We start from the raw sequence: 25,571 nt of genomic DNA, 5'->3' as shown, positions 1-25,571 counted from the left end.
ACGCGCGCCTGCTCGTGTGACAACAGTAGGCACGCCTGCCGGAGGGTTAAGAAACAAAGATAATATTCGGGACGAATTGATGAAAGGGATCGGGCAGATGAAAAGAAAGGCGAACAACACCGGAAATGAAGAAATTAAAGAAATAGCGTGGGAATGGTTTCTTAGGTGCGCGGGCACAAAACTTACCTTTATCTGGACCCATGTTGCAGAGTGAGGCTCTGAAAGTCCTCTAAAGAGCTTGGAATTACGGAGTTAAAGGCATCCGCAGTTTCAAAGCTAGGAACAACATCGTTTGGAATTAAGTGTGTGGGGAAGTTGAGGATGTGCAGGAAAGTGTAGTAACAGACTGGAAGACAATACTGTCCAACTTATTTGTGAATTATGACCCGAAACTGTTTTATCGCATGCTGCCTTCAATGTCGCTAGCAATTGCAGGTGAAAATTGCACCGGCGGAAAAATGTCCAAGGAAAGACTCACTGTACTGCTGTGTGGAAACATGTTAGGTGAAATGGGGAAGCCTTGGAAAGGCGGCAAAACTGCGTTATTTCAAAAACATAGACATCAGTAAGCTTCCAGTCACAGGGCGAAGCAATAAAAAGGCGTGGATAGGGAGTGGTCTTATGGAAGAATGGGCTCTTTCAATATCAAAATGAAAAAAGGAAATCGCCAAGTTGTTCTTGAAGAAGCCGAAAGTGCGTTTGCTTTTGGGCGCTTAGTTTCTGTCCTGGATGCAGTAGATTGGATTAGCCCGAAACTGTCACTAAGTGCTTCAACAAAGCGGTGTTTGGGTGCCAAGAACGAGATGCTTCTGTGGTCATCGACGTTCAAGAAAATGCAGCAGCAACTGCTGAATTAATGAAAACGCGAAACATTTCATGTACTGCAGATGATTACATTCGAAGTGATGATTTTCTGTCAACTCACTCCACTTTCACTTCAGCAACAGATTTAATAGAAATCCGCAACACAGAGGATGATGAAGAAGAACAAAGGAAGAAGAAGAGGAGCAAAATTATGTTCCTAGAAAAATTAATACGCCCGAAGAAGTCACTGCATGCATAAACTATGTTATGCAATTTGCAGCACACACAAATTCTCCCAACTTGTTGGAACTATTGTATGATGCAAAAAGTTGCCTAGAAAAAACAATTTTGAACAGGAAATTAAACCAAGTTACCTCCTTGATATGTGGCGAAAAAAGTGAAACGCAAAGCAAATAAACGTGGGGATAATATGTGTGTACATTTAAAGTTCGAGTAAAAATATAGAAATGCCGTGTTATTTATCAATTAGTGTAGTAGTCCAGGGTTCTATTGGCCAATATGCAGTAAATGAACGTCTACTGTGCAGGATTGAAGGTATGTAAATACAGTATACGCACATTAAAATTTTTTACTGTACTTCTGCACATGATACTTGACAAATTTTACGTAGCCCAGTGAGTTTTGTGTAATCTGGAAAGTTGTCCAACTTGGAAAACTATTTTAGTCCCAAGCAATTCCGTTTTCAGCAAGTTTTACTGTACCATCTGTTATCAAATGTACGCGTGATGCTTATTCGCGCCCTACCTGGGCTACGTTGCAAGACTGCGATCGGAGACATGGCAATAGTGTTTCGTGATCACAATGCACTAAGCAGCAAACGTGCAGTCCGAGACAGGGGTTTTGAAAAAAAAAAAAAAAAAGGACGGAAAAAACGTACACATGCAAGAATAATTCAATTTCCTCCTCCTGTGACAACAGGCAATGTACAGACCCCCGTGTGAAGACTAGCATCAACTTTGCAAGAACGAGCGAGAATCAAATATAGCCGACGTTGTTCCTTATTTCTTAATTCGGCTACTGTATACATATTCAGTTTTCGTAGTCCAACATACATTTCAACGTTTTTCCCTGTAAGATCTAGGATACAAGGTTTTGTAGAATGCTCGTACTACGGAGCAACCATTCTTAGCTTCTTGCTAACAGTCGTTGACCATAGAAAAACTTTGCCACTTAATATATTTTTGTCATAAGTCATTCGCTAATACAGTGCTAATGTGATAATATGGATTTTGAGCCTCGCTAAAATCAAAGAACAAACATCTCACATGATATTTTCTGGCGACTCAAAAACTTCTTAAGCCCGCATGCTCAGCGACAGAGTGAAATATTTCATGCTTTTCTGAAACGATCACACAAAGCCAGTGGCTATGTCAATATCAAAACAGATATAAGTGGTCCCGAGAACACTGCGGTGCACTGAACACTGTTAACTTGACAAATTATCACGAAGACGATTACTGTCGTCTAGCGGACTGCTTCTAAACTGCTGCCAAATATTTAGGCGCAACGGAGAGAATAAGAAACATTAACTCGTGCGAACAATGCAATCTTTCATTACGCTCCGATGTCTCATTCATTTAGTAACTATACACAGATAAATAACGAGGCCTAAGAGCCCATACTGCCTTAAGTTATTCCAACACGCGCATGGTTTTCCGAAATTGCGTGAATAAAGTGGGAGTTACAATGATATGAAGGCGACATTTACACAATGTGGTGACTAATATATATAATGATAAAACTCAGACCTGGTTACGGAACATCAAATCGAGCGAAATAGGTCGGAAATGCATCGTTGTACTGCTTAGCTAATAGGCGACGTTCAATTAAGTTTATCGGGTAAGCGAACGTGTCTGATTGTGTGTGTTAGTGCAGTTTCGTCCAGGAACTTTCGATAGGATCTGTCACTCATTTCGTCAACGATGTCAACTTTTGCAGCAATGTTGGAAGTAATTTAGAGAATTTGCTGTAAAATTCGGATTCGAGGGACATAAAACAAAGTTTAAAATTGAATTGCTACTTATTTTTCATGACTGTCTTAGTTCACACTGACCTATCTATTATACTTGTAATGAAAGTAATTTCATGCTCCATGTACACTGGCAATAATCGAAAATTCGTTCTTTAGATTCCATAATTAATAACGTGGGCACCTTACAGTACCACATGTTGACTTTCTTACTGCACTGCTGTTCCTGCAGTACATCTGGCAGTATCTTAACAAATTAATGGCAACATTGTACTTTTGGCGTAGTTGCTTTAAAGTCAAACTTTGCTCAGTAAACGTCAGGAGAAAATTTCCGTCTAACGTAACCAGCCATGGATAGGAATTTGACTGTTCATTTGTAACCATTATCTTCAGCTAAATTAACTAACAACTGTTCTCTTTAGTATAACAGGTACTAGCTGGGGCAAGCTGGGTTAAATGCTGACACTAATGTGCACACGTCGCCAGATGATGTCACCTTATGGCCAGAGCAGCTTCACAATGAATTTCCGGTCTATGGTTATTTTGAAAATACTGCCCACATTGTATATTGAGAAACATAACATATTTCGTAAGATCTGAACTGTTGCTATGGGTTAATCAGTGCAACATCACATATGGAGCACCGGAAGGGAACCAAACATGAAATGAACGTAACTGAATCATGTAACAGCATCGAGTTCCTCGCACCTCACAGTCATCGATATGATGATCATGTTGCCGCTACTTTGCCACTAATGTAAGAGTGGATAGCCAGCCTTTCTGTTAAACTCGAAAATCTTCATTTTAAAATATTTGGGTGGAATCCAGATTTAAGCTCGTTTAACAGAAAAATTGAGACTTGAGAATAGAAAATGAATTGCATACAAAAGGAAGCAGCCAAAACTGCCGTTTCAAAAAAGGATTAAAAGTCTAAGCGCTTTCTCCATACTTATAGTACTTGACATCAAGTAACTGTCTCCTTTCTCTGGAATCGAAGGGCAGTCTGAAACGCAGGCGACAAACAAGAGAAGTGACGTCATGTCTGAGTCAGCGCTATGGGTCAAGGCCCAAACTGTCGTGTTCTATGAACACAGGTTACACAAGGTGAAAGACTTCCTGCAAGAAAAAGCACCAGACAGAAAGTGCTAAGGGTGCGTAATGCTGGCGATTATAGAGTTACATACAACTTACTGATTGCATTTAGTTTTTTTATGCTTCCTAAAGAGGAAGTTCTTCGAGACAGTTTTAGCTGTATAGTGATTCTAATTTTCAGCAACTGCACATATTATGTTACTTGCTTGAGCGGTTGTAAGAAATAATAATAAAAACGCCATCTTCCGAAATAGATTTTCTTGTAGGAGAACGACGTAACGTAGAACGGACACCTAGCAACATAAAACTTACACAAAATAATTAGTTCCTTCTTAAAGAGAAATGAAATTCTGTGTGTCCCGAGGTGTAGAACAGCACTTACGCACGATAACCCAGAAGGCACACAGTCGTTGCCGGGGAGAAGTTGTCGCGCTTCTAACAAGCATTGCGTGCGTGTTGCAACACGCTTCGTTCAAATCGACGTATACGTTAGCACTATATATTCGTGCTTGTTTCTTTACCGAAGTTATTCCACTTTATTTCGGGACACGTGGGTGAAGGGCATTAGCTGTTCCTGGATTCTCAGTTGCTTCCAGTGGCAGAGTCCCGTGATCTTTGCTGCGCCTCTTTTCGTAACATGTTTTTTGTAAAGTACACGATGTGTGAACTTAGTGTAAAATGTTAAAATTAAATACCACGTCAGTTGTGTATAATGTAATAGCTACCAGTCGCATTTACAGAGCACCCTTCACAGACACAGTCTGAAACTTCTGTCTGTCAGAGGTTTTCTTTTGCTGCTTTCAAACTCCGCAGACAGCCTACCATAACGCTCAACAGGCCCGAATGATCAACGGAAAACTGGTACGAATTGTTATTGTTCAGTATCACACGAAAATCTAAACAACTAAAAATATTGTCAAAGAGGTGTTGCTGGATTTGCACAAAACATTACGATATCACATTTAAGCCTACATTAAATGGAACACATAATTATGCAAGATATTGATTAAATATCCTGCCTAATTAACCATCCCAGTAGTAGTCCCATAATCTGTAGCATCGCAGCAGCGAAAGCAAAAATGGTGCAAATGGCTCTGAGCACTATGGGACGTAACTTGTAAGGTCATCAGTCCCCTAGAACTTAGAACCACTTAGACCCAACTAACCTACGGACATCACACACATCCATGCCCGATGCAAGATTCGAACCTGCGATCGTAGCGGTCGCGCGGTTCAAGACTGTAGCGCCTAGAACCGCTCGACGGCCCGACGGCGCAGGGACAGCAATTAAACAGCGTTCGGGAGAGCTGTCTGCTGATAATTCACAATCAACGACGCCAATTCGGCTCCAATTCACGCACGCGATAACAGTTCTAGGTCAGACATGGAGTGCTTAGCCGGTATCACTTACGATCCAAGTGCGATACCAGCTTCCACACATTTTACTTGGCAGAAATAGACAATCTGTCGTTGAGATTTGAACCTTTTTAAAATATAGTATCTAACCATAGTTATCAAAGAAAATCAAACATCATTCACAATAAAACCTACTGCCTTCTTAACATTACGAGATGCACTTGCTGTCTCTTTATACCACTCCATTGTCACAGTTGCTGTCCATTCCACAGATTTCACTTTGCAATATGGATGCTTTCATGAAAACCTTATGCTGATGTCGAAGTCTAAATATTTAGTTTTTCTTTTCTGTGTGATCTTAGATGTCATTTTCGTTTATTTCTTTTAGTGCACGCTCAGCGTAATTCTTTCCGTGTAGGATGGCTCAAATGGCTCTGAGCACTATGGGACTTAACATCTGAGGTCATCAGTCCCCTAGAACTTAGAACTACTTAACCTAACCTAAGGACATCACACACATCCATGCCCGAGGCAGGATTCGAACCTGCGACCGTAGCGGTCGCGCGGTTCCAGACTGGTGCGCCTAGAACCTCTCAGCCACAGCGGCCGGTCCTTGTAGGATGTATTTATCTTATTTCGATATCATGTTTCTTCGCTTTTAATTTAATCTTCGTCCACCGTTTACAGAAGGAGCTTATAACACACTAAATAAACGTACATAATTTTTTCCCGACTATTATGACAAGATACGCCTCCAAAGTTGTGCGGCAAGCGTGTCTCTACAGGACTGAAACGAAGTGCACTCAGCCTCGTGTGGCCAATTAAGGAGCTACTGAATGAGAAGTAAGGGGCTCCAACATCTGGAACGCTAAAAACGGGTGGGAGAAAGGTGCGCTGACCCCCTGGCGTCAATACCGCATCCAAATGACGCCATATGGTAGAGAATGACGCCTTGGCCGATCAACATAGCGTGGTCCTCGGCCTGACCCAGGTTACTGACACTTCTATATTACGGCTATGACTCTGCAGTCGCTTTCGGGAGGACGGACGCGGTTTCAATCCCAGACCAGCCATTCAAATTTAGATTTTCCTAAATGCAACAAATGGGTCCTTTGAAAAAGGACACATTCTATTTCCTCTCAATCTTCCCCCAACCCCATCTCGTGCTCAGTCTCTAATGACCAAATCGGCGTGACGTTAAATCCGAATTTTACTTCATTTCTTAATTAGACTTCCGTTGTCACCAGCTGCTGTACTACACATGCAGCAGATACATTTAATTACCTTAGAGCTGTATTAAATACAGTGTTCTTAGTGTTCTTTAACTTGCCAGTGCAGTTTACCTAACATCATTTTTGTTTTGTTTATACTGACCCTTAGCTTCTGTTTAGCCGGGGTCATCACACATAATTATCAACATTAATGAAATGTCCTTACCGATATCTGGCAGAAAGTTTTTTTCACTTCTAATTTTTATCTCTTTACGTGATTTCTACATTATCTATCAATATGGAGAGAGTAGGGAGCCTTGTCTGTTTCCTATCGTCTCTCCCCTTATTTATTTAATTTACGTAAAGAAGCAAAAAGAAAACTTATTTAAATAAAACGTAAATGACATTCTGTTAAACTGTGCTATTCTGTTACAGGCGAAATAAAAATTGGCGGTCTTACAACTTACGTGTCAAGCGCCGCCGCCTCGTCCGGCCCAACTGGAACGTCTGCACAATAACACCGAAGACAAATTCTTCAGCAACAAATCACTTGGCGTGCACACACACCTTCTGTGCGAATGGTTAGTAAGCAACCAGACCGCCGCACAACGTTCGCGAACTGCCGTTAGGGTCTGCAAAAATCAATGATAACAGTTACAATTCCTTGTGCAACATCCTTAATAAATGAATCCTCGCACCGTCTAATACACTACAAGGGAGGAGACAGGGAGGGAAGGAGAGAGAGGGAGAGGGGGGAGTGTGTGTGTGTGTGTGTGTGTGTGTGTGTGTGTGTGTGTGTGTGTGTGTGAGAGAGAGAGAGACTCTTACGCCATGTTAGTGCAACGCTTACATATACCACCATTTACACATTAGATAGTGAAATTCAGTAATAGAAATATTGACCTTAACGTAATGAAGCACCCAATAGTTAGGTCAATGAAAGATACAATTACTATTAGCACAAATTTACTATCGCAAAATGTGACTAAAAGACAATGGAAACCAGTTGTAACAATGGACTATTTTAATAAGTAGAAATTCAAGTAAATAATGTTACCCGAGAGCAGCTGATGAATCTTAAACGAGAGTGTACATAAAAATGATGCTTCAATGGTCTGCTGCCAAATTACATGTTAACACGCACACTGCTGTTAACACGCACACAGCTAAGCCTGAAGCAGCAAAGCACGCTGCTATTTACGACTACGCAGCCAATATTAACTTCTGGGCGAACTGCGAAATAGCGTGAATAGAAGTACTGGCGCACCAGTGCAACAACTACTTAGCCCACTTGTCCTATCCTCGTGGCAATCTCCGGTCTTCTTTCATTTTTCAGCAATGACTGTGATTTTAGGTAAAGACGAAAGCATCACAATGCTCAGTAACATCTGTCCAATGTTACACGAAGGAAAGTGAGGACACATTGTATCTTGTGTGTTGTCATATATGCACTCTGGAGGGAGAGTACAAGAGCTTGTTTTGGACAAGAATCTGGCTAGTGCTAGAGCTGTCGTCGTAGAGTGACTTTGCAGGACTGACGACTCTCCTCACTCCGTTAGCAATTGCAGACTGTCCAAATCCCTAAGTCTCACTTGAAGTATTGGCACCGACGATTTCTGAGTACGGATGTTAATTTCATTAGCGAACTGTCTCATCCATTTTTGATTTCTTTTTCATCGCACTTCAATAAAATTTCAGTTGAACTTTTACACACTTAATAATAAACTTGACGTTAACCGAATTTACCTTTTATCGCTGTAAATATACTCTTAATTTAACTACTGATTGTTCGGAAATCTCGCCTTAGAAGCGTAAAAAAATATCTCGGCTCACTTTACTTCGAAGTAGGTTTTATTTTCATATCTTCATCTTATTATGTTAGCATATTTGATGTATGATACTATTTTAACTTTTAGTACATATACTGTAAATAAATAGATAATTTGTACACAAATAACTACAATCCCCGAATCGCTAGATTCTGTAAGATACTGAAACAAATGGAGAGTGTTTACTCTGTAACTGTCATACTTGGTTTAATCGCCTCCGTAGTAGCAAAACATCAATTGTCCAAGTTAAGCATTTTGATTGTCTTTTTGAATCTGGCTACATCTAGTCTCTACAGTTCACAGTGTGGAGTTTAATATCACTGAAGAAGTCGGAGAGAAGAGTTTGTATTTGACTGCGAAAATCTTGACAATCCAAATAATCTGATTATGAACCAAGTCCTGTTTTCCACGGTTTAAATCATATTCAGTTTCTGAAATGTATCGAAGTCCTGAGACAGTTCTAGCAGTACGCAGGTGCCTCGTTTACCTATTTTCTCAAATATCTATTTGGTGTCATTTTCTTTGGGCTTCCTTCTAAGTTCGCTATTTCGGCACTCATTCAAGCAAGTACATACTCGAATTCCATATTTTTTAATAAACCATAGCGCGAAGTGTGACTTGTCTATGCGTATTTGGGGGCTACCGAACAGATGAAATTTATGACTGTATGCTTCCATAGTTGGTTTTCAATGTCCATCCACTGATTCGTCATTTACCATAGTCAAGGTATCTCAGAAAAAAGCGAGAATTCAAACACACTCGTTAGTAATTAAATGTAGGGAGTTCCTGTATCCTGATTCTTACTCCTTTTCAAATGTAATCGTATTTCGGAGATTAAAGGGTATTCGCAGACAGCAATAGTTCTTGGAACAGAAACGCGAAGGGCACTAGGAAAACTATGACACAGCGCCCGTGCATTTCTCCTTTCGAAAATAATTTCCAGTATACGTCGAACATCTCTTGATCAGGCCCTTCATTCCTGCAGTGTCTTCTAAACACTGGTCACACTTATCTTTCTAAGTCCGTAGGCGTTGTTCTTCGAAGACTTAAAAAAAGAATCATCATCTTTGATTCGAGTTATTATTTGTGGAAACACACAAATAGTACTGGGTAATGTGCTGGGGTAATTTCGATGTTCAAGAGTTTTGAAACCGATTAGTTAAATCTTCAGTACTCATCTTAAACATGTGAACTGAAGCACTGTAATGACAGGATGACCCACTGAGTACACGCCTTGGAGGGACCGCTTTTTCATAGACCATGGAACTTGAGAATGACAATGTACCGCACACGTCTTCCCAATCACTTTATTTTTTTCCAGTCATCATACGTTACAATCGTTTACAGCAAAGGAAACAGCCTCATTCCCAATGAGATTTTCGAGTTGATGCAGATGCACCTTTATCTTCAAACACTCACTTTCTGCTTTGCGAATTGTTAGGGACATCGTAGAAGAAATGCCTTATTCCGTTGCTCATAAAATAATATTCGTATAGAGAGATCCACCACTTTCGAGTTAACTGAACATTTCTTTGCACTAGTACAATTGCACTAAAGTACAACGTGTATCTACGTCTATGACACGAATGATAGGATGAGCTTCAGCGTTTGGATACAGTGCTCCATACTTGTTCTCTATTTAATATGTAACAAGAACCAATACTCTTTGCAGATAAGCATTAAAATGTAAAAGTACAGATCGATATCACTTTAAATGGAATTACGAGGGTTGTCCAGAAAGTAAGTTCCGATTGGTAGCGAAATGGAAACCACTGGGAAAATCCGGTAAAGCTTTGCACAGATGTGTTGGGCAGTGTCTCCAGTATGTCCGTCGATCGTGTCGCGACGCTCTTTTCAGTTTTGAGTGAACAGTGAACACGTAAAGATTCGTTGGGAATAGTGTCTCCCACCAAGTATGAGGGCCTAGTTAGAGATTTCGCCTGTGTCATGCAGCCCACATAAAACAACTGTCGAGCAGTTCCTTCTTCATGACAATTCTCGGCCGCACACTGCAGGTACAATGAAGACGCTCCTGCAGCATTTCCGAGGAGAAGTGTTTGATCACCCACAACACAGTGCGTAATTGGCTCCCCCTGAGTCTCATCTATCCTCACAAGAACAGCTGGCTATGAAGACAAAATTTTTCCACAGACAACGTGCTGCAGACCAGTGCAGATAATTAGCCGAAAGTACAGGCGGCTTCTTTCTATGACGAGGATATTGGACAGTTGATACAACACTACGACAAAACTCGAAATTGGAGCGGCGACTATATAGAGAAGTAGGTGGAAAGTGTACCTAACTGTTGCAAATGAAACGTTTCTGATTTTCATTGTGGTTTCCATTTCGCGACCGATCGGAACTTACTTTCTGGACAACCCTCGTATTACATGATATTCCGCAAGTGATACGCTGTTGTTGTTGTTGTTGTTGTTGTGGTCTTCAGTCCTGAGACTGGTTTGATGCAGCTCTCCACGCTACTCTGTCCTGCGCAAGCTTCTTCATCTCCCAGTACCTACTGCAACCTATATCCTTCTGAATCTGCTTAGTCTATTCATCTCTTGGTATTCCTCTACGACTTTTACCCTCCACGCTGCCCTCCATCACTAAACTCGCGAGCCCTTGATTCCTCAGAACATGTCCTACCAACCGATCCCTTCTTCTAGTAAAGTTGTGCCACAAACTTCTCTTCTCCCCAATCCTATTCAACACCTCCTCATTAGCTATGTGATCTACGTATCTAATCTTCAACATTCTTCTGTAGCACCACATTTTGAAAGCTTCTATTCTCTTCTTGTCTAAACTATTTATCGTCCATGTTTCACTTCCATACATTGCTACACTCCACACAAATACTTTCAGAAACGACTTCCTGACACTTAAATCTATACTGGATGTTAACAAATTTCTCTTCTTCAGAAACGCTTTCCTTGCCGTTACCAGTCTACATTTTATATCCTCTCTACTTCGACCATCATCAGTTATTTTGCTCCCCTAATAGCAAAACTCATTTACCACTTTAAGCGTCTCATTTCCTAATCTAATTCCCTCAGCATCACCTGACTTAATTCGACTACATTCCATTATCCTTGTTTTGCTTTTGTTGATGTTCATCTTATATCCTCCTTTCAAGACACTGTCCATTCCGTTCAACTGCTCTTCCAAGTCCTTTTGCTGTCTCTGACAGAATTACAATGTCATCGGCGAACCTCAAAGTTTTCATTTCTTCTCCATGGATTTTAATACCTACTCCGAATTATTCTTTTGTTTCCTTCACTGCTTGCTCAATATAGATATTGAATAACATCGGGGAGAAGTTACAACTCTGTCTCACTCCCTTGCCAATCACTGCTTCCCTTTCATGCCCCTCGACTCTTATAACTGCCATCTGGTTTCTGTACAAATTGTAAATAGCTTTTCGCTCCCTGTATTTTACCCCTGCCACCTTCAGAATTTGAAAGAGAGTATTCCAGTCAACATTGTCAAAAGCTTTCTCTAGGTCTACAAATGCTGGAAAAATAGGTTGCCTTTCCTTAATCTAGCTTCTAAGGTAAGTCGTAGGGTCAGGATTGCCTCCCGTGTTCCGATATATCTACGGAATCCAAACTGATCTTCCCCGAGGTCGGCTTTTACTAGTTTTTCCATTCGTCTGTAAAGGATTCGCGTTAGTGTTGTGCAGCCGTGACTTATTAAACTGATAGTTCGGTAATTTTCACATCTGTCAACACCTGCTTTCTTTGGGATTTGAATTATTATATTCTTCTTAAAGTCTGAGAGTATTTTGTCTGTCTCATACATCTTGCTCACCAGATGGTAGAGTTTTGTCAGGACTGGCTCTCCCAAGGCTGTCAGTAGTTCTAATGGAATGTTGTCTACTCCCGGAGCTTTATTTCGACTCAGGTCATTCAGTGCTCTGTCAAACTCTTCACGAAGTATCATATCTCGCATTTCATCTTCATCTACATCCTCTTCCATTACCATAATATTGTCCTCAAGAACATTGCCCCTGTATAGACCCTCTATATACTCCTTCCACCTTTCTGCTTTCCCTTCTTTGGTTACAACTGGGTTTCCATCTGAGCTCTTGATATTCATACAAGTGGTTCTCTTTTCTCCAAAGGTCTCTTAATTTTCCTGTAGGCAGTATCTATCTTACACCTAGTGAGATAAGCCTCTACATCCTTACATTTGTCCTCTAGCCATCCCTGCTAGGCGATTTTGCTTTTCCTGTCGATCTCATTTTTGAGACGTTTGTATTCCTTCATTTACTGTATTTTTATATTTTCTCCTTTCATCAATTAAATTCAATATTTCTTGTGTTACCCAAGGGTTTCTACTAGCCCTCCTTTTTTTACCTACTTGATACTCTAATGCCTTCACTATTTCATCCCTCAAAGCTACCCATTTTTCTTCTACTGTATTTCTTTCCCCCATTTCTGTCAATTGCTCCCTTATGCTCTCCCTGAAACTCTGTAAAACCTCTGGTTCTTTCAGTTTATCCAAGTCCCATCTCCTTAAATTCCCACCTTTTTGCAGTTTCTTCAGTTTTAATCTACAGTTCATAACCAATAGATTGTGATCAGAGTCCACATCTGCCCCTGGAAATGTCTTACAATTTAAAACCTGGCTCCTAAATTATAAGATTTCCAGGGGCATATGTGGACTCTGACCACAATATATTGGTTATGAACTGTAGATTAAAACTGAAGAAACTGCAAAAAGGTGGGAATGTAAGGAAATGGGATACGTTATAAATCACAAATATAGTGAATAGGGAAAATAGGTAAGACGGTTATAAATTTTTGCCTGCAACTGTATGCACGAGTGTAAACTGGAGTCTATACTTTCTGGGGCATATATAGCAGTTTCTGCAATTCTCGCAATTGCGAGTTCAGAGACAAACAAACAACTAACTTAGTTATCATGTTTTGTATGTCTTTCAATCGCTGTTGCGGTAATGAGACAATTTGCTAGGGGTGATTATCGTTAACAAAAGCTCTTGTCATTGCCCTGAACTATAGGAGATGTGTGGTGCTCTTTAGATTTGTAACACGTACGCTCTTTAATTTGAAAATAATCCATTACTGTTTATTTAGTTAATAGCTATAGACTGCAGCCCAACAGCGTGTTTATTGCTATTACCATCTAATTATGTATCACGTTCAAGGACATAGTAGAAATACAGGGTGGGTTAAAAGTCGGTACCCACCGTAACCTAACTGAATAAAAAACAAGCAACTGGAATTTTGAAATAACTGAACACTTTAGGGAAGCTACAAGATTATTTCTCGAATTGTTGTCAATCTCTGTTGGTACTTTTTGTCAGACGACCTGGGACGTTTACAAATACTTGTGTACACAGTCATTTATTGTGATCAATGTCTGCAAATGCGTTATAAATAGCTTCTTTCAAGTCCGCAATTGTTTGTTGTTTTGTAGTATACACTTTAACATAACCCCAAGAGAAGAAACCCATTGTTGTAACGCCAGGAAATCTGGTCGGCATATTTATTGCTCCTAGCCGTCCAATAACCAAATACCTCACCAACGTAGTTTCACAGAGCTGTTGCGTAATGCGGTGGGGCTGCATCATGTTGAAAGTAAAATGAGTTGAAGTCGTAGGTTATTTAAAAGTACCTGAATGGCATTGGTTGTTAACATTTCAGAGTAGTTTTCTCCGGTTACTTTTCTATCAAACACCCATGGTCCAATTACTCCATGACATAAAATACCACCCCAAACGGTAACTCCAGATCGACTTAACTGCCTCTCGAAAACAATTATATGGTTTTCTGTATAACAGTATGTACACTTGTGTTTGTTGACTGAGTTGAAATTGTTATTCTACTCATTTCTTATTAAATCGAAGCACTTAAAGAAAAAAAATTAATTTTTTTTCATTGGATCTGCACAACAGGTTAGAATCAGTGACCAATGTCAAAGATGTCTGATTTCAATGCAGTGCACTTTGGCGTTTGTATCTACAATTATCACAAACAAAGAAGATTAAGGTAACGTTTTCAGTGGGTTACGATGGGTAGTGACTTTTGTCCCACCCTGTATAATTAACAGAAAATTGTTATGACGGATTAATTCCATAAATGCTGAGAGAATCAAAGTATACACCCGAAACTAACAGTGACAACTCTCACCTGGAGGGGTGAAGATGTGACATCACTGTGGACAATTTTCGACGTAATTTGGCTATCTGAACTTCCGGACTGTGGTGTTTCCGACCCTTTTGTAGGTGTCGCAGGCATCATGGCACTTCCGACCATAGCCTTCCTCACTGTTGATTTACGACAGTCTTTCATTATCAGTCACTGTGTGTCAGGCTGTGCTCTCGCCGACAGCCTTTGTTTCCGAATAGTTTCGTATGCCTAAGGTAGTAGATTTCTGTACACTGTGCATAATAAAAATAATCACAATAACGGACGCAAAGAGGGTGTCTTCTCAGGCATTTTCTTCGCTACTGTATGCACAGAAAATGTGATGAGTGTACGAACTGGCTGTGAGTGAATTCCGAACTAAGGGCTGTGGCCTTTTAAAAATTGAAATGTCAGAATCAAGGCTCAACAGCAACATTCTTGTACATCTGACGAAGCAGATATGCAGGTTAAGATACGGATGCATAACTACCAGAAAAAAGCCCACAGAAAATAGAGTGTACCTGTTTACCAATTTTTTAAAGAGCAATATCAAGGTTTGAAAGATAAAGCTTTAGTTTTCATCGCAAATATTCCAAAGTATAAGAACTCCAAGACTGCATTGTGTCAAGCAAGAAGGGAAGCTATTGGGACGACCCAGAAACCTGGCACTAGTTCGGAGATTCAATTGAGCGACATCATTTTGAAATTAACTGAAGGTAATAGCGTTTTTTGAAAATTGACGATAGATCTGTTCTTGACCAAAGGGTCCTGATATTCGATTGTGAAAACGTCGAGAAAATCCTGTGTGAGAATGGACTTGTTCTTATGAAGCGCAGTTGATGAAAATGTAGGAAATGCCCAGTGGAGAAAAGGTCATGAAATACACTGATTATAGCGTCAACCAAAGGATGGGAAATCCCATTATACCAATGGTGGAAGTTATAACCAGTTGCACAGGATCACGAATGCTGACGAAGGTTGGCGTAGGAAATTAAACTCAATAAACAAAAAGCATCTGAAAGTACTTACTGATAAATAAGCTGAAGGAGAAAGCAGTAAATATTTGAAATTAAAAAGGATTCTATTGCCCTACCTCTTCGAAAAGTGAAGAAAAAAAACATATATTTTGACAAGAGGTTAAAAGACATAAGAATAACGACTCGGGGGATTTAAGATTATTTTCAAAATTTGGCTTTCTTACAAAAAATTGAGTGATAAAATTTATAAAACATGACAAGAAGTTTAATCATTTTCTGCAGTAGAAAAAAGATAAAAATGAGAGTAAACTTTTAAAAATGCCTCTGCGCAGCCAGTCGTAAGCCTGGATAAAAGGTAAAGGGGTGTTCTTATTACAATACTGGTTACAAGAGCCTGCCTTACTGTTGCGGCTTCCTTTGACTGTGGAGAGGCATGCTGCTAAAATATTTGTGGTCAGGAACACCACATTGACTTCACGGTCGAAAAGACAACGGTGGAAAGTCCACAACATCCGTTAATTTTTAGTAAACGCGTGGCGCCGTTTCATTAATGAGTAAACTCATTAGGACAGTTTTGGCGGAGAACCGAGTGGAACACGGCATTTACGTTTCCCGAAAACCCTTTACCTGGAGTAATTCGTAGATGTGGCTTTGACGTTAATGACTGGAATGTAGCTACTATGGGAGAGAGCCCCAGCACATTTCGAACGATCAGTGCTACAGTATCACTATTAAGCCCTGTCCTGAGCATTGGATCGATCGCGACAATGTACGAGGGTTGACTGAAAAGTAATACCTCCACCTTCGTAACTCTTCAACAGTTGGCAGCCTTGGTGTGCGACATGTAATGGCTTGATCCGTAGCCTTTTCTCTACCGCTCCAGTTGGAGGGAAGCCTTAGCAGTGAATGGTTGTGTTGTTACAGTGTTAAGTATGGAAGCCTGCGCAGACGGCCGGTCGGTCAATGCGATTTAAGCAACATGCAGTCGTTGAATTCTTGACAGGAGAAGGTGTCACCCCAATGGGGATTCATCAGAGAATGAAAGCAGTTTATGGTGATTGTGTTGATGTGAGTACTGTGCGTCGTTGGGAGAGTAACTTTAAAGATATTCATGGGAACAACTGGCCTGCAAGACCAACAGTTGGACGTCTTGTGGTAACAACCACCGAGTTTCACAAGCAAAATGTTGACAGATTGATTCAGACCGATCGTCGTATCACTCAGAGAGAATTTTCAAGCACAATCGTCATTTCACAAGAACGTGTGGGTCACATAATTGCTTTACTTGGCTATCGGAATATCTGTGGACAATGGGTACCCCGGGTGCTGACTCCTGAAATGAAAGTACACAGACTTGAAATCTACCAGGAACTCTTGCATTACGAGAATGAAGACGCACAGTACTCAAACAAAAAATTTAAATAAAATAAAAAAATGGCTCAAATGGCTCTGAGCACTATGGGACTCAACTGCTGAGGTCATAAGTCCCCTAGAACTTACAACTACTTAAACGTAACTAACCTAAGGACATCACACACATCCATGCCCGAGGCAGGATTCGAACCTGCGACCGTAGCAGTCGCGCGGCTCCGGACTGAGCGCCTAGAACCGCTAGACCACCGCGGCCGGCCTTACATCAACACAATCACCATAAACTGCTTTCATTCTCAGATGACTATCCTTTGGGGTGACTGCTGTCAAGAATTCAATGACTGCACGTTGCTTAAATCGTATTGCCGGCCGTTTGCGCAGGGTTCCATACTTTACACTATAACTACACACCGATCAACGCTAAGGCTTCCCGCCAACTGGAGCTGTAGAGAAGAGGCTACGAAGGCGGAGGCATTACTTTTCAGTCAATCTTCGTAGTTGCTATAGTCACTAAGTTTACTGCAGCGTCTGGTAACTTCGTCATCGATAACATGTTAAACCCTGATCTTCTCTCCTTGCTTTTGGCTAGGGCACCAGGTGTTTTCCCAGACTATTCAAAGGCTTATGTCTTCAAGTAAAAAGTGCGAACAAGTTGAAATAACTTGCTCGCGTTCAAATGTCTGTGTGTGGAGTCAATAAGAAAGTGGATATATCTAAGTCTAGCAGCTGAGCAAAGTACATACAAGCTGTAAAATACACTGAGATTGGTGATAGCATAGAGAAAGAGTTGCCAATTACTCTGACAACAAAACTTAACGATCGCCTACATCGTTCCAGAGCCTGACAGTTCAAATTATTATTTGCGTCTCGAAAACTAATGACAAGAAATCATCTGTTGATATCGCTTCACTACCAGTCATATTCCAGAAATAATCTTTCACTCTGTAGCAGAGTGTGCATTCCTCTTGGCAGATACAACTGTATGCCGGAAACGAATACGAAAGACTGGCTCTATTTTCTCGAGCTTTGCAAAAAAATTACTTTATTCATTATGCAAGTTGAACATGCGAAAGTGGTTAAAATAGCGGATTCTTTGTACTGATGCTGCAACTACCGATCGCTATGTACACCTTTCTTTGCAGGCAAAATGTAAATAAACTTTTCAAAATACTTGTTGTGTTTACAAAAAGGGTGCCAGGCCATGTTTACTCGTCATTATTTCTCCTCGTTTCCTGTCCATCCACGGCCTGGGTTTCACTGCCCTAAAAACAGAAGTTCAACCGACTTTGTATGTGACTATAGAGGTAATTTATACTAATTTCTTTTCGATGCATTATACAGGGCGGGGCAAATAAAAGTGGCCCAGACGAGTAGCAGTATTAACGAAGGAGGAAAAGACGTACACTTATTTCTAACAAGGTGGAGAAACTGCGCATACAGCCGGCCGAACCTTGGAGCACATTCACGCCTGACAGAGTTGTTAAGCAGAGATCAGCCTGGTCGCGCCAGTAGATGGTCACCCGGATCATCTGATGTGCCAATGTGCGATTACTTTGTGTGGGGAGTCTTAAGGGGTATCGCAACAGCCCTCATAGTCTTCAAGAACTGCAGCAGAAGATTTTGGATGAGACTGCAGCAGTCAGCTTCGATCCGCCTTCAGCAACTTGCTGACCAGGACCCAAAAGTGCCAAAACACGAATTCACAATCAACATCCCCTGAAGTCATGTTAGTACTTTATTTCCATTCATCTGCTGCGTTTCTTTGTACTCTGGAACGCTGCAAATTGTCTGTTCACATTTGAACATGCACAGTAGCTGATTTTGACTTCTTTTATCCCAATCTTATACCATAAACATTTCTCGTGATGTACGTACGGAGCTCAAAACATTTATTATATCTTCCATTGTCGGTGAAAAAATAATACCTTTTCCTGTGTAATATAAAAAAATGAGACATTCAGTAGTTGACACATTCATTTCAGTGAATAATTTTTTCCCATAGATTTTCTTTAGTTAAAAGTTGGAATAGATTCACTTAATTCGAAAGCCCTAAATGTTACGAACCAACAGGCACCAACTACACATAGACATTAAAGCATAGCACAAATGTATGGCTGGACTTCAGTCACTATAACTATAATAGTCGATTTCGTTACTGCCCATATCAAACATGTTGTGGGGCACTGGACGGGGTTGGGTGAGGGCAGTTGCGCAGATTGTTGTTCTGCTGACATCTACAACAACGGTTTATTGACTGCAATGCTGTGCTGCGTCGCTGTCCGTTGCGTGTAACACCATAACGCCGCAGAACGGCTTCGGTCAACCACGAATGCAACGTCAGCGGAATCCCCACCCACAACCTACCAGACCAGCACAGAGAGGAAGGCAGGGCTGAGTTCAACGGCCTGGCAGCGTCGAGGTCATTAGGAGAATGGAGCAACTGCGTAATGGATCTGACAAGGTTAAGCTTATCCATTACGGATACTTTAGATCTCTGACTGTTAATTGAATGAAAATACATAAAACTGCAACCAGTCACTTTTTTCAATAGGTATTTATTATTCCATGAACCGGTTTTCGGAGCTTCTCATGCTTTAAAGCGTGTTCCATCATCTTGTCACAGAGCCAGGAATCAGCATTATGCTAGAAATAGTGATGTAACTTCAAGAAAACCAACTGAAGATAAACCTGAGAAGGTTCGAAAACCATTTCATGGAATAACAAATACCTATTCAAAAAAGTGACTGGTTGCAGTTTTATGTATTTACAATCTGACAAGGATTTGGGAGAAAATTCACTTTGGCCTTGTTGAAGGAAGCTTCCAGGTATATGCCTTGTAATTGTTAGGCAAACCTTTAGAAAATTATAACCAAGAAGGACAAACGAGGAAAGGAACCCCGCACCTCCCGAGTATGTTCCTTGCGAAATGTTGTATTTTTACAAGTGTGTAACAGGCCGAGTTAATGATTGTTCCATAACGACTTTGATAGCGGAGGTGCGAACAAATAAACACTGACATTTAGGACAACAAAATCTGTTTTATTATTTCGTTTATCTGTTACGCGCCATGATTTATAGCTCAATAGACAGATTCATGTGGCTCCAGTTCTGCTTTTCACATTGAAAATCTAGATTACTCGTATGTTCCCCCACACAAGGACTTCGCATAAGGGGGAGTAGGGCCCCGGAACCCTCTATGACCTGAATGAAATTACCCATGACCTAGTTGCCACATAGTGAAATTTAAAGATATTTTGATTTTCAATCATACGACGAAAAAGGGATACGCACTATCATCAATCAGCAATGCCAACAATAGATTTAAACTTTCTATACAGCCATAGCACTATCAGCTATCGCGCATTGTTGGCCTTTCTTGGGCTCAGTTGTTCTTTTTAATCAGTTGAGTTCTTATTTGCACTTGAATTATCTAAATGCTACCGTTTATTGTTTTTGTGCTGTTGTGATACTTTGTAATTATGGATAAATTTGTAATATAAAGAAGAAGAATACCGATTCTGGTTTGTCTACTATCGTTATTAAAAATATGTACGACAGTACTGTAACAGCCTAATCCCCTATCTATAGCAGTTTAATTTTAGCACTGGAGTCGTTATTTGTAGCATGTTAGAACTTCGTGGTTGCAAATATTCCAGTATTTTACAAGGCAACGAAGCGGTAAATATCATAACAAGTAACATTTAATTAAAATCAGTGCATAAAAATACACTTGCGATTTGGCTGTGTCGCCCAAAAATATCACTGAAATGTCGATCGTTGCACTCCTTTAAAAAATTTGCTCGATATTTTATCAGTAGGCCAAAATGGCAAAATATCGCGTATCTGACCACCCAGCGTAACTCTTACGAAAATCAGTTCCGGTATGGAGCGATTTGTGGAGGGCGTATGGCGTATGGGATGACAGCGTATTCCATAGTTTGTTTCTGCAAGAGTTTTTCATTGGGCTGCTTGAATTCGACCCAGCCGACATCGCCCCCTCATCCCTCCCTCCTCCTTTGGTCCAAAATCTACGCTCTTATAATACTACAACGTAAGTCAGCAAATCCATACACAATTAAATCCTAAAATACATACACATTAATGACTAAACATTTACCATTGAAGGAAAAACATACCATGTCAGAATTCAATCTTTTGTTATGATGCATTTTATTTTATTTTAAAACGATGTAAAACAATCAGTTTTTCCAATTTCTCCGCCGTGTATAGCCGGCTGAGCTAGCAGTCCCAGGATTCAGGAGACGAGGCGGTTTGCATTTATCCTTGAAAATGGTTTTCAGTGGTTTCTTATTTTCAGTTTAGACAAATGGCCAGGTTAGTCCCTTGCTACAGGCCACAGTCAATTTCTCCCGAACACCTTTCTTTCCTGACAGTTTCCAATTCCCTTAAAGATGCAGCCCCTTCTCTTAAATAAAATAGCTGCATCGAAGACCAGCCGAGCATCTCTTCGGAGACACGCGGCGCCAAAAGCCGTATGATAAATGGATAATAATCGAAAAGCTCCTCATTTAGATTGATGCATTTTCTCCCGGCAGTTTTCTTTAATGCAGAATATGATCTTTCTTACAATACAAGATGTGACAGAGACACACTTAAAAGAGAAAAATTTGGGGAAATGTAAGACTGTATAATTCCAGATTCTTTGCATTTCCGCAGCCTGAAACTACTCTAGCTTCTCCGTCGAACAGAGATCTCTCTATTCCAAAAGCCATGTCGGAAATAATCACGATGTCCCAGAAAATTAGAGCTCGTGCATTTCAGAACACTTCCTCAGCTCAAATCCAGACTGGCAGACGAAGAGTGTAAAATGCCCTTGGATGGTGAAGGGAGATAGCGCTCCTCACAAGGGGAACTCCCCATCGCACCCCCTAAGATTTAGTGGAAAGATGGCTCAGTGGATAGCCCGTCTAAAACTGAACAAAGATCAAGCATGAAAACAGGAAGATGTACTGAACTGCGAAAATAAAGGAGAATAGAAACGGCGAACGGACAAAAGACATGAATTCCAATACAGAGAGCTGCGTAAAACAGCATCGGCGTCGTGGCTAAATGGTCACGGTGTTTGACTATTATGGGAGCAAGCCGTGTTCAAACCACTATCGCGCATTTCCTTTTAATAACATTATTAACTGTCCGTCCGATCATTGAAATCTTTGTTTTCTTTCTGTAGTCTTGGCAGTTGTCATACTATACACTGATTATAGAATACTAGTCACCTGGTAAGAATACGTTACCGCCGCAAGTAAACGTGATGAATAGTAGAGCAGGTGAGATACCACATAGACGTCTCACAGAAATGAAAACAAATAGACGAGTGTGAACGTTACAACAAAGGTGTTCAAGAGTCAAAACTTGAAAAACGAACGCAACGTCAGAAACGTTTAATACATATGTTTTGACAGAGCACAGAGAAACTGTGCGATTGTCGGGCTGTTACGCTCATTTGTTGCAACTAAAGTTCAAAAATGGGTCAAATGGCTCTGAGCACTATGGGACTTAACTTTGAGGTCATCAGTCCCCTAGAACTACTTAAACCTAGCTAACCTAAGGACATCACACACATCGTGGCCGTGCGGTTATAGGCGCTACAGTCTAGAACCGCGTGACCGCGGTCGCAGGTTCGAATCCTGCCTCGGGCATGGATGTGCGTGATGTCCTTAGGTTAGGTTAGGTTTTAGTTGTTCTAACTTATAGGGTACTGATGACCACAGATGTTAAGTCCCATAGTGATCAGAGCCATTTGAACCCTTTTTGAACCACACACATCCATGTCCGTAGCGGTCACGCGGTTCCAAACTGAAGCGCCTAGAACCGCACGGCACACAAGCCGGCCGCAACTTAAGTGACAAATTATTATGTTTTCATCACACGAACACGTAAATCGGAAAAGGAGGCATATCTCACTCATCAGGCGTACTAATTAGGTGCGTCGGTAAGAGATTCGTGTCATTTGACAAACGTACTGTCACTAATGTCCGGTATGACATACCAGACGTGTTTTCCGGTGGAGGAATCTGTTGTCTTGTCGCCTTGTCATCGAACATTTGCGGTTTCCATTCGAAAGTCACTTCCTTCCGGCTGTTACTAAGAGTAGTTGTGCAGAATCAACAGTCATTATAGGTCCGTTCCTTGCACTTCGCTGCTGCAAACTTACGTTATACGACGACACAGACCGAAATTTGAATACAGCGAACGGGCACAGCGAAAATTAGCACGAGGGAGAGTTGAACACGGCTCGCCCTCATGGCAGTCCAACAGCGTGAGCCGTTAACCCAAATGCCATTGCTGTTTTACGCTGCTTTATATTGCACTTCTTGTCGTTCGACCGTTCACTGTCTCGATTTGCTGGGGAGTTTCCCTCGTCAGTAACGAGATTATATCTCCGTATGGTGAAAACTCCGAGGCCAATTTCGAATAAAATGGATTATTGTTCATTATGCAAATTTTCAGAATAAATGGAAAACACGAGTCTTGCTCTTTAAAAAAAATCATTCTCCCCCCCCCCCCCCACGAATGGGGGTGGATCCAGCACTAAACCTCTATGGCAATGATCGTCAAACTGTGGCCCGCGGGCCGCATGCCGGCCGAATCAAGTACTCTCAGCCGTCTTTTAGGATAACATGTACCTTGAAAGTAACAGACGAAGCCTTAGACACAGACAACACAACTGCAGTTAACCGTGCTATTGAAGTTTCACAACTTTTGGGTCGCTGCGGGTAGCAGCAATCTGAAACAGGGAACAGTCGACACGAAGTGTTCCGAATGCTGTTGACTTTAACGACTAGTATTTGGTGGCCGGCAGTCAGCTTATTGCGCCCGTACTGTAGCTATTCTGTTCGGGGCTCACAACATACGAGGGTTGGAACTTTAACAGTGGCAACTATTTATTTACAGCTCGCACAAACTAGATACGCGTTTCAAAGTTTTACTGACCTTCGAAGTAGTCAGCAGCATTGTGTATAGCCCGTTGCCAGCGATGTGGAAGTCGTAGGATACTCTTAGCAGTGCCAGTTGTGTTGACCGTTCGAGCGGCGCGGCTCTATTGCTCGACGAATTTGTAGCAGTTCTGAAGCGAATGCTGTGAAGTGTTTCTTGCAGTTTAGAAATCGAGTTGAACTCACAAGGGCTTAAGTCAGGGGAGTCTCTATGTTGTTCATTTTAACCTACGACCAGCTTATAGACAGAGGTGATGACACTTTCTGCAGGACCTGACCATCATTTTGCAGGACAATGCTCATGCAATTGCAGTGCAGGCTGTCACTGATTTGTTTGACTGATGTGGCTGCTAAGTGCTATACCACCTACTGCACACCCCTGACTTAAGCCCTTGTGAGTTCAACTCGTTTCTTAAACTAAAGGAAACACTTCACGGCAGTCGCTTCAGAACTGCTAAAAATTCGTTGGGCAATGGACAGCGCCGCTCGAACTGTCAACACAACTGGCACTGCTAAGAGTATCCTACGACTTCCACATCGCTGGCAACGGGCTATACACAATGCTGGTGACTATTTTAAAGGTCAGTAAAACTTTGAAGCACGTATCTATTTTGTATGAGCTGTGAATGAATAATTGCCACTATTAAAGTTCCAAACCTCGTAATTATTTACGTTGGTTTTAAATTAATAAGAAGATCAGTATATACTTGACCCGAGGTGGCGCCCTAAAATGTCAGTATTGGCCCTAAAATGTCAGTATTGGCTGCTGAGCAGAAAAGTTTGACGACCACAGCTCTGTGGGCCATTATTGGCGATCAGCTCAATATTCCTTCCCCTATGATCGCTTATGTACCATCGATGGCAATGCAGACTAATATGTTGTTGTTGTTGTTGTTGTTGTGGTTGTGGTTTTCAGTCCTGAGACTGGTTTGATGCAGCTCTCCATGCTACTCTATCCTGTTCAAGCTTCTTCATCTCCCAGTACCTACTGCAACCTACGTCCTTCTGAATCTGCTTACTGTATTCATCTCTTGGTCTCCCTCTACGATTTTTACCCTCCACGCTGCCCTCCAATACTAAATTGGTGATCCCTTGATGCCTCAGAACATGTCCTACCAACCGATCCCTTCTTCTGGTCAAGTTGTGCCACAAACTTCTTCCCAATCCTATTCAACACTTCCTCATTAGTTATGTGATCTACCCATTTAATCTTCAGCATTCTTCTGTAGCACCACATTTCGAAAGCTTCTATTCTCTTCTTGTCCAAGCTATTTATCGTCCATGATTCACTTCCACACATGGCTACACTCCATACAAATACTTTCAGAAATGACTTCCTGACACTTAAATCTATACTCGATGTTAACAAATTTCTCTTTTTCAGAAACGCTTTCCTTGCTATTGCCAGTCTACATTTTATATCCTCTCTACTTCGACCATCATCAGTTATTTTGCTCCCCAAATAGCAAATCTCCTTTACTACTTTAAGTGTCTCATTTCCTAATCTAATTTCTTCAGCATCACCAGACTTAATTTGACTACATTCCATTATCCTCGTTTTGCTTTTGTTGATGTTCATTTTATATCTTCCTTTCAAGACACTATCCATTCCGTTCAACTGCTCTTCCAAGTCCTTTGCTGTCTCTGACAGAATTACAATGTCATCGGCGAACCTCAAAGTTTTTATTTCTTCTCCATGGATTTTAATACCTACTCCAAATTTTTCTTTTGTTTCCTTCACTGCTTGCTCAATATACAGATTGAACAACATCGGGGAGAGACTACAACCCTGTCTCACTCCCTTCCCAACCACTGCTTCCCTTTCATGCCCCTCGA

The 25,571-nt window shown here is 41.1% G+C and overlaps 1 protein-coding gene across 10 annotated transcripts in view; it reads right to left on the bottom strand.

Moving 5' to 3' along the window:
- LOC126356052 (uncharacterized) overlaps positions 1–25,571 on the bottom strand; it is a 268,209-nt gene that overhangs the window by 175,748 nt on the left and 66,890 nt on the right. For 8 of the 10 annotated variants that reach the window (XM_050006736.1, XM_050006746.1, XM_050006738.1 and 5 more), the window contains one exon: positions 6,921–7,085. The gene's annotated coding sequence lies outside the window, so the exon portion shown is untranslated. Of the gene's footprint in view, positions 1–6,913; positions 7,086–25,571 lie in introns of all 10 variants that reach the window. The other 2 variants (XM_050006740.1, XM_050006747.1) reach the window with 1 other exon arrangement.

The sequence above is a fragment of the Schistocerca gregaria genome, chromosome 3 (assembly GCF_023897955.1).
Source record: "Schistocerca gregaria isolate iqSchGreg1 chromosome 3, iqSchGreg1.2, whole genome shotgun sequence".
In the NCBI taxonomy this organism is placed as follows: Eukaryota; Metazoa; Arthropoda; class Insecta; order Orthoptera; family Acrididae; genus Schistocerca; species Schistocerca gregaria.
This window is presented reverse-complemented; position numbering and strand designations above follow the sequence as displayed.